At 43.6% G+C, this 16,741-nt stretch overlaps 1 protein-coding gene across 8 annotated transcripts in view; it reads right to left on the reverse strand.

Moving 5' to 3' along the window:
• LOC147652129 (maestro heat-like repeat-containing protein family member 7) overlaps positions 1 to 16,741 on the reverse strand; it is an 83,395-nt gene that overhangs the window by 13,292 nt on the left and 53,362 nt on the right. The gene's annotated exons all lie outside the window — the stretch shown is intronic.

Below are 16,741 nucleotides of genomic sequence, written 5' to 3' on the forward strand. Positions count from 1 at the left end.
TCTCTGGCTGGGTTGATCAAGAGAGAGATTTATTATTTTTGATCTTCATTTATAGACATCTTTGAGAATGTCTGAGTGGTAAAACTCTTACTGGGCATTAAACTTACACATCATTATCATTGGACAAGTGCAACACCACCCCTTGACTGCTTCTTGCAAGTAAACAGCAAGGATCCTAAACAACACCTGCAAAGATTGTTGTCTTTCTCCACGGATTGTTTGGATTCTTCCTTATGCTTCCTCAGGCCAGAGTGAGAAGCTTGTGTGACCTAGTTCCACACAGGCTGTGTTCCCTGCTTGCTTTTTGCATTTAGCAGCCACAGCTCCTCTTTTTCCTTTTAGGGCAGAAAGGCAGCATTTGGAATGTCCTGCTAGGCCCCTGCAGGAAAGAGAACAAGCACAGCATCAGAGGTCCCTTTAGTAACTTGTTGATTACCAGATGGAACTTGAATTGGACACTGATTTAGAATGGTCAGGGAAGTTCTCTGGCACATGCTGTCGAATCCTTTATGCATTACCATCAAGTCCTGTTGTTCATTCTTGCAAGGAATCAGTTCAACTTGGCAACTTGGAGTTGATTTACTAAAATATGGGTATGATCTAGTATCAGAATCCAGATATAACGGAGAAAGACTCTTTAACTGATTACGGTTAAAAAGTGTGTGTTTATTGGCAGTGCTGGGCCGATGGGCAGGGTCACCCCTTAATACACAGGGCCACGAGTACAGGTGAACAGAGGCTTTTATTTACCGAGATATTGAATATAAATACATATTCATAAGTCAGTCACTCCTCACTCCCCGGTTCCTATGCCAATTAAGAAAGAAGCAATTAAGCATGCACAGTTTGTTCCTTGAAATGAGTTGATGGTCTTCTTATGGGAAGTGGTCACAAAAGGAGGAAGGAATATATTTCTTCCTTATTGTGACCTTTCTACCTTTTCAGTCCAAAGTGAACACAAGGTCGACAGACAATTAGTTATTGGCTAATGATTACCTCCTCATTCTAGTAGTGCCGCTCTATTAAATTTAACAGGGATTAGTTTTTTATTAGATTTAACAAAAATTACTTTTAATTAAGGTCTTAGCTTTTTGAATATCTTAAATTTTTCAAAGTTTATGCTTCATTCCCCACTTCCTCTTAAAAATGAGTGAATTCTTTTACTCAATATACAGACTCTTCATCCATCAAGGCTGTATGGCCAGCATCTTTCAAGACTAAGCCATATGCTGTTGATAGTCATGTCAAAGCTGTCACATTTCGTAATATCTTCCATTTCCAAACAAGCATTGCAATAGATAAAATCAAACTAATGCCTACTAAAATAAGCAAAACAACAATAGGGGGAATCAGGGTGTTACGTATACCAGTTGCTGTTGGTGACCATCCAAAAAGCACATCCCACCACTGATGAGACAAGTGTTCTTCAAATCACTTAAAACTCTTTTGATTGTCTCAGTATCATGGTGTATAGTAATCAAGGTCTTTTTCCCTGCATCTTGAATTTCTTTTAGGATCTCTTTCAATTCTTGATGTTTTAACAATTGGGTGAGTAAGGCCAAATTCATTCCTATAGGCACAGGTGATATTTCTTGCACTGTTGCCAAATTTGCCTTTAGGTATTGCTGTGATACTGCAGGGGCTTGATAGGAAAAATCACAGCCTTCAATTTCAACCAAGTTACAAGCACACAAGTTAAACTGAGTTTCATTCCCTATTTGATTGTCTACCATTATGGTGGGACATGCTGTCCTGAGACAGACACAACCTTGTCCTACATATGCAAGCAAGGTGGCTTGGTTCACTGAATGCATTTCAAAGTGACAAGTGCTCTGATCTGTGTCTAAGCAAGTGTCTTTATCATCTGCCAAAATTCCTTCACATATGGACCCTAATTGTTTCCTCATAGAACAGGCTTTCAAATCGATGGTCCATCACTTTCCCTCAACCTCTCGTGCCCACATCCTGTGTTCTGAAGGATATAACACTGCTTTCTCAGGATTTCCTCCTAGGGCCACTACTGAATAGATTAAACTCACTGACACATCAGACATGGTCAGGACAAAGGCTGTCACCACACTTACCATAAAATCATAGGTGAAATTAACTAAAACCCACCAGGCTTGCAGTTCCCTTTCCGTATTGGAAGCATTGTCCCAAACAATTTGACGAATTTCAACAGGGAATATCCCCTCTCCTCCTTCTCTAATGACTGCAGCAGCCACTGAGTGCATCCACAGCGGTGCCTGTGTGCAGCCAAGAGCCAAAGAAATGTCTTTACTAGCTCTGCCTAGTGCCTTAATCATCCATTCATGGTCTCCTTCTTCTGTGTTTTCCCATTCGGGCAACACTTTAGTCAGCTCCCAATGCTTCTTGCCCAACGCCAACAAGGACGATTGCAGAGGCTGCTGTAATTTGACTAACTCACTCCCTACTGTAGTCAGCTTATTCGTTAATAATTCTGATTCTACAGTGTTCAAAGCTCCTAATCCTGTCCAGTTAGCTCCTAATAGTCCAGTGAGGTCTCTTTTTCTTTTAGGAGACATATGTTTTTGAAGCCAATTGATCCAATCTATGAAAGAATTTTGAGAAACGGGGCACGCTCTGGCCAAACAGCAGAGACATTTACTTGCATTCCCATTCTTATGCTTTTCAGGGATCATTTTGCGTTTGTCAGCAGCCTTTGAATTCCTGTCTTTTTAATGGCATATGGTCCAATCTTTGTGATCATGGGTGTTATTTGTTGTTTTTCTTCTTTTTCTGAAATTTTTGGCACTTGGGTGCTGTCGTGGTTTTGTCAGGAAAATTAATCCACGAACACCAGAGGTTTATGTCCAAAAAGGAGACAGAGGAGTCCTTTTTCTTTATTCGAATAAAGGGAGAGGCCATGGGGCATTGCCCTGGGGTCTCTCAAATTTTTGGAGGGCGCAGCTTCCTTTTTATCCTAATTCCCGGTCGCTTGTCCCTTCTCTCTTTCCCCATAGGCTGAGGTACTTGAGAGGTACAGGCTTCCCGGAACGCCTGACGCCTGGGGTACCTTCCCCCCCCACCCCCAATGCATAATCCCTTCTTAACTTTTATGGAATTCATAGTGTTCTTTCAGTGCCTGTTTGATCTTCTACCGGAATCCATCCCATTGTTTCTGTCGTCTCTCACTGATAGCTACATCTTATCAACTGACCCACAGCTTGTTTGTAAAGACAAACTCATCATTCCTCTCAATCCCTCCTCTTTTAATTTTTGTTAATAATTGTCTTTACAAACCTTAGTTACCATTGACCTAATTTCTTGTTCTTGGGTTCTTTTTGGCTTTGCAATTATTTGCAGTGGCATTACTTTCTGCCCTTTTGTAGCTATCTCTGGATCAGTAGGCACAGCTACTGCCTGCATTCTTTTGATCACATGTTGAATGAGTTGTATTAAGCAAGGGATCATGCATGGTAAAAAGATTAGAGTTGCTACAACACATGAGAGGAAAAAAAGCATTTGTTTGACCCATAGGCCACCAGGTAACCATGAAAACATGTCCCATTCCCATCCTTTCCATGTTTGGACCGGTACATGGGCTAACTTTCTTATTCCTTTTGTTATTTGTTTCACCACTTATCCATTGTCATCTATTTGCAAACAGCAGTTTGAGTCATTCAATTTTCCACCCCCCCCCCCCCCCCTTCTTCTGCTAATAAATAGTCTAATACCATCCGATGTTGAAATATTGCATTTCTCATCTGAGTAGACTGGTCAGCAAGAAGGTCAAGAGCTGTAGCTGTCTGGTTGATTATTATTTCAAAGACAGCTTGCAACTTAATTATCCGATTTAGATTGTAAATGGGTTCTCTGGCACCTGATATTAATTCATTTGGGTTCCAGGTAGATGGGCCATAGTGTTGTATGATTCGTTCAGGTGGCCATTCATCTTTTCCCCACTTTTGGGTGCTCCTTCCAACCAGGGATGTATCAATGGACCGCTTCTCTCTAATTAGATCATCATATACTTTGATTCTTAACTGATTTCCTTGAACTTGTGGTAGCAGAAAGAACAATGGTCTAATATACCCCACATAACATATCCCTGTTTAATGTTAAAGGCCTTTGCTACTTGTTCTCTTAAAGTAAAAAAAATATTTTCCCACTTTAGACCCCAACTTAACTGAAAATATAAAGGTAAAATTATTAAGAGAAACATTCTAATAGTGTTATAATCTAATTTCTAATTTTCAATTTCACGGTGTCTTCTACACCACCTGTGGCAAGTGAAAGCACAGAAACAGCTTAGCATAAAGAAAGCAATGACAGCATGGATTGGCTCCCAGTGTCTGGAGATTTGAGAGTAGGGATGCCCATACAGACTATTTCAGCAGGCAGTCTGTGGGTAGGCACTCAGGGCTTCCCCCGATGTCGACGCACCAGCTACTGCTCCAGTCCACTCCTGCGGAGTGTCAGTCGCGGCTTCCCATCCTCCTCCTCCAGCTGAGATGTCCAAACCTCTGGGGCCTCAGAGACCTTGACTCGTGTTCAGCTCTCTTGACGGCTGTTTCTGTGGTCAGCAACAGCTGGAAAGGTCCACGCCACTTAGCCACCAGTGGTGCTTCTTTTCACTCTTTAACTAGGACTTAGTCTCTTGGTTCTCACTTGTCCAAAGGCAGGGTCTGTGCCAGCAGAGTTTCCTGTCGAATAAATTTCACAAGAGACGGTATCCGAGCCACATACTGTTTTAGATATACATCACTTATCTCTACCCCCACCCCAGGCTGAGAATTACAAGGATAAGGAATTCCAAACATCAGTTCAAAAGGAGACAGTTGAATATCTTCCCTGGGTCTGGCCCTTATTCTTGCTAAAGCTAGTGGTAAGAGCCGCAGCCATGGCATTTTCGTTTCTGTCACTAGCTTCAGAAGATGTTTTTTTATTTCTCCATTCATCCGTTCAACCCGGCCTGAGCTTTGGGGATGCCAGGGAGTGTGGAGGTTCCATTGTATCCCTAAAGCAGTCATTACTCCTTTAAGAACTTTTCCAGTAAAATGAGTTCCTCTATCTGAGTTTATCGCTTCCACCATCCCATATCTTGGGATTATTTGTTCTAAAAATACTTTAATAACTGACCCTGTAGTTGCTGAAGCAGCTGGGAAGGCTTCTGGCCACCCTGTTAATTGACATACTATTAGCAAAAGGTATTTCAATCTCCCCACCCGGGGCATCTCAGTAAAATCCACTTGGCACCTCTGGAAGGGACGTACAGCCCAAGGCCTCCCGCCCCTGGCCAGTTTCTTTGTAACTTTGTTATTTGTCTTAGCACAAATCAAACAACCATCAACAGCTCGTTTTGCCAGAACAAAAAGACCCACAGCAGCATACATTTTGAGGAAGGCTTCTGCTATCTCTCAGGAGCCCCAATGACTCCCTTCGTGGAGCTGTTTTAGCAGTTGGGAGGCTAAAGCTTTTGGTATCCACTGCTTACCATCTCTTGTAAACCAATTACCCCCTCTTTCTTCTGCCCCACTCTTTTTAAGTATGTCAAGTTCTTCTGGTGGAAAAGACAGCTTTTCTGGCAAGGGGGCAGTTACTGGGAGCAAGGGAAGTAACTTAGAGATTTCTGGCAACAATGCAGCTTTCCAAGCTTCTTCATCAGCCAGTCTATTTCTTACTGCCTCTTCCGAGCACCCTGCCTGGTGTCCCTTGATGTGTATTTTTGCTACCTTTTTTGGTAAATTCACCACCTCCAATAGGCGGGAGATTAAGTTCTCATGAGCCAACGTTTTTCCTCTGCAGGTTAATAAACCTCTCTCTTCCCACAGTTTCCCAAATGCGTGTATCACACCATATGCATATTTAGAATCAGTAAAAATATTTACTGTCTTGTCTTGGTATAACTCGCAGGCTCTCACGAGGGCATACAGCTCGGCCGTCTGAGCTGACCAGGTGGCTGGTAACCTCCCCCCTCCCTTTAATTGCTTTCCATTCACGACAGAGTATCCTGTAAATCTTCTTCTTTCTATCACCTTTGAAGACCCATCAATAAACACGTTTTCCCCCTCAGGCCACGGGATGTCTCTCAGATCATTCTTTGCCCTAGTTTGTAGATCTATCACTTGAATACAATCATGGAATTTTCCTTGGCTCCCTTCCTCAGGGCCATTCAAACAGGAGGCTGGGTTAAAACTTTCCTTGCTTTTAAATTCTAAATCTTCCTGTTCTAATAGACAAGATTCATATTGTAGCAACCGAGAGCTGGTCATCTACTTAGAGGCTCTCTCAGTTAACAACGCTTTAATCTGGTGTGAAACTTCAACAATCAGATAACCCCCCCTTGTCAGCTTTCGGGCCTCAGCCACCATCAGAGCTGTGGCTGTGCAGTTCTGCAGACAATGGGGACAGATTTTGGGCACTGGGTTTAACATTTTAGAAAAATAGGCAACAGGTTTCTGTGTTCTCCCATGCTCCTGAGCTAAAATTTCTTTTGCGTGACTTTGTATAAACATGATTTAGTTCAGCAGCAAGTAATGCCACTGCTTCAAGCCAATTCCATTACATTTCTTTATTTATTTTTTTTCCTTTTAGTAACTAACCACTCCTTATCTTAATTTTTGCATTAAGTCCATCTTAGGCATAGGGAGATGACTAACAAATTAACTTCCATTAAGGAAACTCTAATATTTATAACATTTTATAACTCTTAACATTTAAAACTTTTATTAAGGAAAGAAACAAAATACTTTCCTTTAAAGTTTTCCCATAACTTCCACAGAGGAAGTGCATGGCAAATACCCAGGCCTTCCATAGGACACTATTTTTACAAGGTTGCAGTTACAGAATTTGCTTTAGGGCTACAACAAACCACAGACTGGTGGGGAATGTTCCCCACAAGGTATGACTTGCAGCATTGGCTTCATAACTGAAATTTGCCAATTTTGGCTTTTTACAACAAAACATACAAAAAGCAGAGGGTTTGTTCCCCTCCAAACTGGAGCCATTCTGCACAAAACTTCATGTAGACAAATTAATTAAATCTCCAAATTAATTTACTACAATTTTTACAATTCTTTCAAAGAAAGATGGTTAAACTTCTGAGCCCACAGAAGAAACTACAATTCTCACAACTCTTTTGAACGATTAAAAAAATTCTTTAGACAATTTTCCCCCTCGGGGATAAAAATTAAGGTGAATCGAGAGGTCTTTGTTTTTACTAAGACACACACCTCTCCTCGATCCAGACCCACTTTAAAAGTTGATAACGGCTCTAGGTTGGTGGATATAATGAGAGCTTTTGACACTCTTAACAATCCATTTCTCTTATCTTCTGGACTTTCTCAGCAGTCCAGCTGTTCTTGGCTTTTTTTTTTTTTTTTTGCAGACATTGCCGTTTTCAGTGTTCTACGCCCTGAAGACAGCACACTGATCCTTTCCCAGCCACTGTTTGGCTTGGGTCTCCCTTGCTGGGGAGAGAACGCCTCTGCCACTTCCTTGTGGCCGATCCCGTCCCCTCTGTCCCGGGGGACCCCTTGGACCTTGCGGTTTTTCTTTCTCTGGCCTGAAAAAGGCCATCACCTTCACCTTTCCTCCTTGTGCTCACTCTATTTACCACACACCGAATACCAGAGCCAGTCCCTGTCCTGCCACATTGTCCAAACAGCTCCTCCCCACTCCAGGGCTCCTGGCAGGCACGGCCGGCAGCACCACAGGCGGCCAGGGCGTCCCGCAGCCTCAAAGGGCCGGCAGCTGCTGCTGCCCCTGCCTGGGGCCGGTGGGGTCAGGCACTGCCCAATGCTGAGTCCCAGCAGCCTCACAGGCCCCCAGCCTGTGTTCCTGGTCCTGCACCTCCACTCCTGGTCCCTGCTTCAACCATGTCTCTCCACACTCTCCATTAACCAATTTTGTTCCAGCACACAAACACAACCCATCCATCTCCTGCTGCCAAAGACTCTTTCTTGACTTCCTTTATTGCCCCCCCACACCGGGTGTGGATTCTCGAGATCCCTTCTAGTTCCAGGCATTGATATGATATGCTGCTCCCTTCCCCCTACACCACTGTTGTTCTCAGGTGGAGCTGTAGGGACAGCACTTCCCTGATCCCTTTGCCCTGGAAGGTGAGGATACAGGGACCTGCAGCTGGCCTTAGGTCAGCTGGTACCACCAGAGGACAAGACGGGGGAAGGTGCGGAAAAACATTTTAATCTTCACTGTTTTCTTCTTCCCCACCCCCCGTTTTTCCTCTTCTCCTTTTTTTTTTCTTAACACATAGATTTCTTTTGTTGTTTGTTTAAACCATATCAATCCACATTCCCTTTTAATTCATTTTTTCCCAATTCTCCTCTAGATACCTTCACAGAACTCAACACAAATGAATTCTGTTTTCTAAGGTGGCCATACAAGTCCATTTGGCATCTTATACTCTGGCCATACATAATAACAATATTTTACCATCATCTCCATAGTTACCTCTGTGTGAATGCATAATGTGTCCCAAGCTCTCAGCATTCTCCCCAAGGGACTCTCCGGGGGTATTGTGGGATCGTCATCCCTTTTGCCGAGACCCCTTCCCGGCTGTACCCTTGCAACCCTCCATGGGTGCTCTGTTTGACCTGTGCTACCCTCCCTGGGTGCTCTCCCAGGCTTGCCTGTGCTACCCTCCCTGGGTGCCCTCCCAGGCTTGCCTGTGCTACCCTCCCTGGGTGCCCTCCCAGGTTTGCTCCCCGAAGATCCCATTTTACTCACCGGTGAGGTTTTCAGTGGTCCTTCCCTGTGGACTCTTCATGGACCCCCCTGGTCCGCCACTCGTCTGTCTCCTGGACAGTCTCGGGAACCCAATCGATCGCCCGGTGCCGGCCGCCACCAAGGGGAGCTGATCACCGAAACTGGGTGAGGCGCGCCTTCAGCTCCGCTCGCTGCCCGCCGCCCCGGATGGTGGAAATATCCCGGACCGAGCCCCCAAAAATTGTCAGGAAAATTAATCCACGAACACCAGAGGTTTATGTCCAAAAAGGAGACAGAGGAGTCCTTTTTCTTTATTCGAATAAAGGGAGAGGCCATGGGGCATTGCCCTGGGGTCTCTCAAATTTTTGGAGGGCGCAGCCTCCTTTTTATCCTAATTCCCGGCCGCTTGTCCCTTCTCTCTTTCCCCATAGGCTGAGGTACTTGAGAGGTACAGGCTTCCCGGAACGCCTGATACCTGGGGTACCTTCCCTCCCCCACCCCCAATGCATAATCCCTTCTTAACTTTTATGGAATTCATAGTGTTCTTTCAGTGCCTGTTTGATCTTCTACCGGAATCCATCCCATTGCTTCTGTCGTCTCTCACTGATAGCTACATCTTATCAACTGACCCACAGCTTGTTTGTAAAGACAAGCTCATCATTCCTCTCAGTTTTAAACTAATAACTAAGAAAATTATTTTTTTGCTGTGAGATATGGATTAGAACCAGAGCAAAACAGGCATACAGCTTAAACGGGAAAAAAAAAGAAAGTTTATTGACAAACTACAATAATAAGAACACCAGAATAAACTTCCAGAAAAACCTTTCCATCCCCTATCTACTCACTATTTCCTTGTTCACATGACAACAGAGACAAAAACTCTGGAACTTTGATGGTTAAAACAGTCCCAATTCTTGCTACAGTCTTTTCACCAGTCTTTATAGAGAAACAGAAGTTTCTTCCTGTTAATTTATGGTGTTCCTCACAAGAAAACTGTTTTTGTTATAGTTTTCTATTGCCCTAATATTAGCTGCCCAGAGCTGCTATTATTAGAGTTCACTCCTCCCATTTTCACATCACTCTGCAGTGTGTATGGGCCATGAGTCTAGAGATAGCATTTTTAAAGATAAGTTATTCAAAGGCAAAAAAAAAGTCTTCTTCATCTGTTTCTGTGAGCTTCACCAGAAAACAGTTTTTCTCATTGCCACTCAAGACTTCAAATCTCTCAACAGTTTTCTCATTGCCTCTCAAGGCTTCAAATCTCCCAGCACTTCACTATACCATACTTAGTCTACTTTTTACTCAAATTTACACTTTGAACACTATTCCTCTCTAGATCCTGTATCATGAATTAAAGGAGTTCTTTTCAAGACTACATTGTCCATCTCCATAGTTTTAACAGGGAGATATTTCAGCTTAATTAAAGCATCTTCTTAATTCTCTACCTTTCCTGAAGCTTCTTTTCTTTCCTGTCACTGGTAGTTTATAAAGTCTCTTTTCATGTTGATCTTTCTTTCTCTCTCTCTCTGGATAAAAAGATTAATCCGCAAGTCTCATCTGGGTAATGAAAGAGTTAAAATCTTGCCCAGGCTTTTGTAGAAAATTCAGTGATCTCTGCTGAACAGGAGCTGGAGCCGTCTGTGATGTAAAGTTCTTCATAGCTGCTTTGGAGAGTGTGGTCGCTGCTCCAGCCCGCTGTAAGTCCAGGGCCTCTCTCTTTCTTCACTGGGCAGTTTCTAGTGAATGTAGTTACTAGTGAATGTAGTTACAGCAAAACCTGCAGCCGAGCCAGAGATCGGCTCGGCCCGGCCTGGGCCCGAGGAAAACCTTCCCCAGCCCCCCCCGCCCCCATCTCCCGGCCAGGAGACGGGGCAGGCCCGGCCCCATCCCCGCTCGGCCGCATGGCCTGGGCAGGGAATGGAGGCCTGGAGCTCCGCCACTCTTCAAGCCAGGAAACAAAAGACCCAAGAGAGCTCTGCTTTTACACTTTAAGGTAGGGTTCACAAGTTGATCCCACTTTTCAATGGCCTAAACTGCTGTCAATTCTCAGCAATGACTGATAATTGGTCAGGAGAAAAGACTCCAAGCACTTCCCAGCAACTCCAACTCCCTTAAAGGTAAAGTAACTCCATGACAGGTGCTCACAGTCTTTCTCAGCACTTTGGGGGTGGTTTTGGCCTTGCTTCCAGGGGCAACACATACCTGGGTGATATTAAAATCAATATCATACCTCTTCACTGAACCCCCTTCTATCTTCATTCTGAACTCAGGACACATGGACAAGCATTTGTCACAACACTCAGGACCCATCCGGATGATTTTCATGGGCGGGTGATGAGCCTCATGAAACCCATCTTGCACAAATTCGTACTCACACCCCCGAACATTTCTCCCTTCCCACAAACTCGCCTTTGTGACTTTTAGCATCATGCTCAAAGCTTTACGTGCATGAGGATTGTATGCTTTTCCGTAGCAGCCGTTTATCTCAGTTATATTGTGTCTACGTGGTGCTGTTCAATAGTAGCTGCGGCCAAAATGACAAAAGTCCCAACTTTCCACATTATGTGCATAATGACTAAGAGTTTGTTTGCTCAGTGTTCTGAATGAGTTTCAGCTTCAACTCTTCTTCACCTGGTGTGACTTTCCAGATTCCTTTGGGGGCTTTCTTCACTTGGGAGTGATGAATCCAGGCTTTCTGTTCCTTGATCTTGATTGCAGTGAAGGTGGTGAGGAGCAGCTGGAATGGTCCTTCCCACTGAGGTTCTAGGGTCTTTTCTGCAAAAGACTTAACATACCCATAATCCCCAGGCTGTACATCATGCACTGGCCCATCTAATTCCCTGTTCTGGGCTCCAGCCACACACTTTCCAGTTTCCTGAAATTGTTTATTCAAGGCCACCATGTAGCTGTACAAGGTTTCTTCCCCAACTTGAGTAGGTGTTGTTCCCTCTTGGACTGCATGTGGCCTCCCACACAATATTTCAAATGGACATAGTTTTAGTTTGGCTTTTGGTTTTGTCTGGATTCTCAATAATGCCAGTGGAAGAGCTTGAGGCCAGGTTAAATTTGCTTCTTGTCCCAACCTCACGATGTGTTGCCTAATCAAATGGTTCATTTTTTCTACTTGGCCGCTTGATTGAGGATGATGTGGAGTATGCAGTTCCAAATCTATTCCCAAATGGTGGCTGATTTGTTGTCCAATTTTTGAAATTAAGTGGGGCCCTCTATCTGAGGAAATGGTGGCTGGAGCTCCAAAATGTGGTATTACTTCTTGCAATAATGCTTTGGTTACCTCTTGAGCTTCAGCTGTCTAAGCAGGGAAAGTTTCTGGCCACCCTGAAAAGGTATCAGTTAGCACCAATAGGTATCGATACCCCGCTTTGCTGGGCAATTCTGTCAGTCAATTTGCCATTGCTGCCCAGGTCCACAAACTTTCCCAATTTGTCCAGTTTTAGGTTTTGGGATATTGTTAGGATTAGTTTGGAGGCAAAGACTACATTGGTGAGTTACTTGTATCACCATACCTTGGAATTTTCTGGCTATAATTCTTTCTTTCAAGTAATTATATGGGGCATCTACTTGCCAATGTGTTTTCTCATGTTCTTTCTGTGCTAGTGCTCACAACAGGTAAGAAGGTACCACAAGTTTCCCTTCTGTTGTTATAGCCCAGCCCTCTTGATTGTAACTTGTGCCCTCTGCTTTAGTAAGTTTTTTGACTTTTTTATTATACACTGGCTTACCTTTAATGGAAATTTTCCCATCCAGTATTAATGTTGCCTCAACTGCTTCTTTTAGTACCTTTGGCTGCATCTTTTGCCTCTCTATCCACCATTTCCTTCTTCCAATTCAGAGCTCACATTTTGGTGTGCTTTGATAAGCAAGATGGCCACCTTTTCAGGTAGCTCTACTGCATCTAACAGTCTCCGTATTTCTTGTGCATGTTTGATATTTTTCCCCTGTGAGTTCAACAGTCCTTTTTCTCTCCAAACAGCTCCGTGTGCATGGACTACCCCAAATGCGTACCTTGAGTCAATGGAGATGTTAATTTCTTGTCCTTTTGCCAGCTCCAAGACCCAGACTAAAGCTATTATTTCAGCTTTCTGTGCAGAGGTGTTTGTTGGGAATGATCCAGACTCTATTCCCTCTCGGCTTGTGGTAACTGCATACCCAGCGTGCCTCTTTCCATTGATAATGTAACTGCTTCCATCAGTGAACCAGGTCTCAGCATTCTCAAGAGGAGTATCCCTCAGCTCAGGGTGACTGGAGTAGGTGGCTTCGATGGTCTCCAGGCAGTCGTGGATCACCGGTTCTCCCATGCTCCCGCTGAGGAATGAAGCTGGGTTCGCAGTGTTAGTTACCACAATCTCAACATCATCCTGTTCTACCAATATGGCTTGATATTTCAGGAACCCCTGTGGGGAAAGCCAATGTCCCCCTTTTGCCTCCAGTACTGCAGATACTGTGTGGGACACTGGCACAGTCATCTTCTGGCCCAGGGTAAACTTGCGTGTCTCTTGAAGATTGACTGCCACTGCTGCGACGGCTCGGAGGCATCCCGGCCACCCTTTGGCTGCCGTGGCCAGCTGCTTGGAGAGGTAGGCGACTGCTCTCCCATATGGGCCAAGGCTCTGTGCCAGTATTCCCAGGGCCATCTCTTGTTTTTTGTGAGAAAACAGAAAGAATGGTTAACTCACTTCTGGAAGTCCCAGGGCCGGAGCTGACACGAGGGCCTTTTTCAGCTCATCAAAGGCTCACCTTGTTTCTTTTGTCCATTGAAGATCCTTGACCCCCTCCGTAATCAAAGCATACAGAGGTTTAACAAGCAACCCATAGTTATAAATCCACAGCCTGCACCACCCTGTCATACCTAAAAAGGTTCTCAATTCCTTCACCATCTGGGGCTTCGGGGTTTGGCATATTGCTTCTTTGCCATCTTGCCCCAAAGGTCTTTGTCCAGCACTCACTTCATATCCGAGATAAATAACTGTTTGTTTTACCATTTGGGCTTTCTTCTGGGATACTCCATACCCTTGCTGGACCAAGAAATTCAGAAGGCTTACTGTCCAGTCCACACATGCCTCTTGGCTCCTGGTGGCTATTAAGAGATTGTCCACATCCTGGAGTAGCTGTCCTTCTCCCGACAGGGGGTCCCATTCGCGAGCTGATCTCCAAAAATAGTAGGGGAATTCTTGTACCCTTGTGGCAGCACTGTCCATGTGAGCTGAGTTTTTCACCCAGTCTTGGGGTTTTCTCATTCAAATGCAAAAATTTTCTGGCTGGCTTCATGGAGAGGGAGGCAAAAGAGCGCATCCTTTAAATCGAATCATAAACCAGGATAATTCAGATGTGAAATGGGTTAACAAGGTATAGGGATTGGCAAGCACCGGATACAGATCCTCAGTTATCTTGTTAACAGCCCTCCAATCTTGTACTAACCTGTACGACCCATCTGGCTTCTTCTTCACTGGCAGAATAGGAGTGTTAAAATCAGATTGACACTCCTTCAATAGCCCTATTTGTGAAAAGGTTTCAATAATTGGGCTAGTTCCTTCTTTATCCTCCATCCTCGAGGGATATTGTTTGACCCTCACTGGATATATTTTCTCTTTCAACTTAATTTGGACCGGTGGTGCGTTCTTTGCTCTTCCTGGTGCATTAGAAGCCCATACCCCAGGAAATACTTCATCCATTATTTTTCTAAAATTTTCCTCTTCATTATCCCCTTTAATTTCTTTAGTTATTAGCATTAAACTTTATTAGCATCCCACATACTGTCAGTCTTTTACCTCCAAGCTAATTTCTCCATTTTGAAAAACTATTCTTGCTTCCAACTGCTTCAACAAATCTCTGCCTAAGATGGTAGATGGAGCATTTGGCATATATAGAAACTGATGAATTGCCCATTGTTTTCCCAATTTATACTTCAAAGGTTTACAAAAATATGCTTTTTCAGATTGACCAGTTGTCCCCCTTACCATCACATAATCTTTTGTTACAAGTGTTAGGGTTCAGGAACACACATAATCACAGAATGATTATATGAAGGTGATTTATTGAAGAGCTCTGGGTGTCAGGGGTACACATACCCAAATCTGACCCATCTTGGTTTTGAAATTAACATGTTTTATACTCTATCGTTATATAACTTACATATTAATTATTAAACTTCCATTGTTCTATTGTATGCATTGTTTTTACCCAAGCAAGGATTACTCATGATGACCCCCAGCCCCCTAACATTGTTTCTCATGTTCTTTAAACAATAATAATTTCTAATCACATCTAACAATTGTATCATTTATCATATATTGATTACACTGGTGCAGTTTGACATGATCTTTAGCAAGCACAAGGCCTAACATTTCCCAGGGCCTACTTTTCCCGAGGCTTGCAAAGCCTAACTTTCTTTATAAGTCCCTGAATTTTCTAAGATTTTAAAACCTTTTACTATCACAGGTATTAGAGCCTTATTCAACACTGAAAATGTTGCTCCTGTATCTCTTAGAAATCCCACTTCTTTTTCTTTATTCCCTCAATTGGGAGCTATAACCAGAGGGTCCCCTAGGGTAGGGCACTCTGGTCCTCTTCAGTCTTCTTTTACATGAGCAACCTCCCCCTTTCCTTTCCCATCATTTCTCCTCTGTTCATCACTTTTTCTTACTTCTGGGCACTGATTTTTGCAGTGTCCAGATTTCTTGCAAAATGCACATTGATCCCTTCCCAGTTGGGGTGGTCCTCTGTCATGGTTTTAAAACAGTAACTAAAAAATTACTTATTTCTTGCTGTGAGATATGGATTAGAGCAAGAGCAAAACAGGCTTAAAACTTTAAAAGGAATAAAGAAAGTTTATTAACAAACTACAAGAATAAGAACACCAGAATAAAATTCCAGAAAACCCTTTTTATCCCCTGCTACCCACCATTCTTTTGTTCACATGACAACATTGAAACAAAAACTTTGGAACTTTGGTGTTTAAAACAGTCCCAATTCCTGCTAGAGTCTTTTCATTAGTCTTTGTAGAGAAACAGAAGTCTTCTTCTGCTAATCTATGGAGTTTCCCACAAGAAGCTATTTCTGTTATAGCTTTCTATTTTTCTGATGCCGGCTGCTCAGAAATCTTGTCAACAGTTCACTCCTCCCATTTCACATCACTCTGATGTGTGTATGGGCCATGAGTCTAGGGATGTCATTTTAAGGATGTGTTATTCAAAGGCTAAAGTCTTCTTCATCTCTCTCTGTGAGCTTTCCTGGAAACAGTTTTCTCATTGTCTCTCAAGGCCTCAAATCTTCAACTATTACTCTATCTCACTCTGTTCCAGCACCTCGCTGTATCACAATTACTCCACCTTTTGCTCAAAATCCAAACTTTGAACACTCTATTCCTCCCTATATACTCTGTCATGAATTAAAGGAGTTTTTTCAAGACCCTATTGTCCATCTCCATAGCTTTAACAGAAAAATATTTCAGCTAATAAAGCATCTCCTTATTCTCTACCTTTTCTGAAGCTTAATTCTTTTCTTTACTGTCTCTGATAGTATATAAAGTCTATTTACATGTTGATTACTCTCCTTTTCTCTCTCTGGATAAAAGGATTAATCTGCAAGTCTCATCTGGGTAATGAAAGGGTTAAAATCTTGCCCAGGCTTTGTAGATGGTTCTGTGATCTCTGACCGAGCAGGAGCTGGAGTTGTCTGCAATGGAAGATTCTCCATGGCTGCTCTGGAGAGTGTGGTCACTGTCTCAGCTTGCTGCAGGTCCAGAGCTTTTTTTCTTTTTTACTTGGCAGTCTCTGGTGAATTCAGTCACAGCAAAAACTGCAGCCGAGCCAGGGACCAGCCTGGCCCGGCCAGAGCCCGGGGCAAACCCCGCAGGCCCCATCTCCCGGCCGGGAGCCGCGGCAGGTCCAGCCCGGCCCCTGCCCGGACTGCATGGTCTGGGCAGGGAACGGGAGGCCAGCTGGAGCTCTGGTACCTTTCACAACCAGGAAACAAAGACAACAAGAGAGCTCTGGCTTTACATCTTAAGGGGATGTTCACAGGTTGACTTAAC

This window comes from Cyanistes caeruleus, chromosome 7 (assembly GCF_971803275.1).
Source record: "Cyanistes caeruleus chromosome 7, bCyaCae1.hap1.1, whole genome shotgun sequence".
NCBI lineage: Eukaryota > Metazoa > Chordata > Aves > Passeriformes > Paridae > Cyanistes > Cyanistes caeruleus.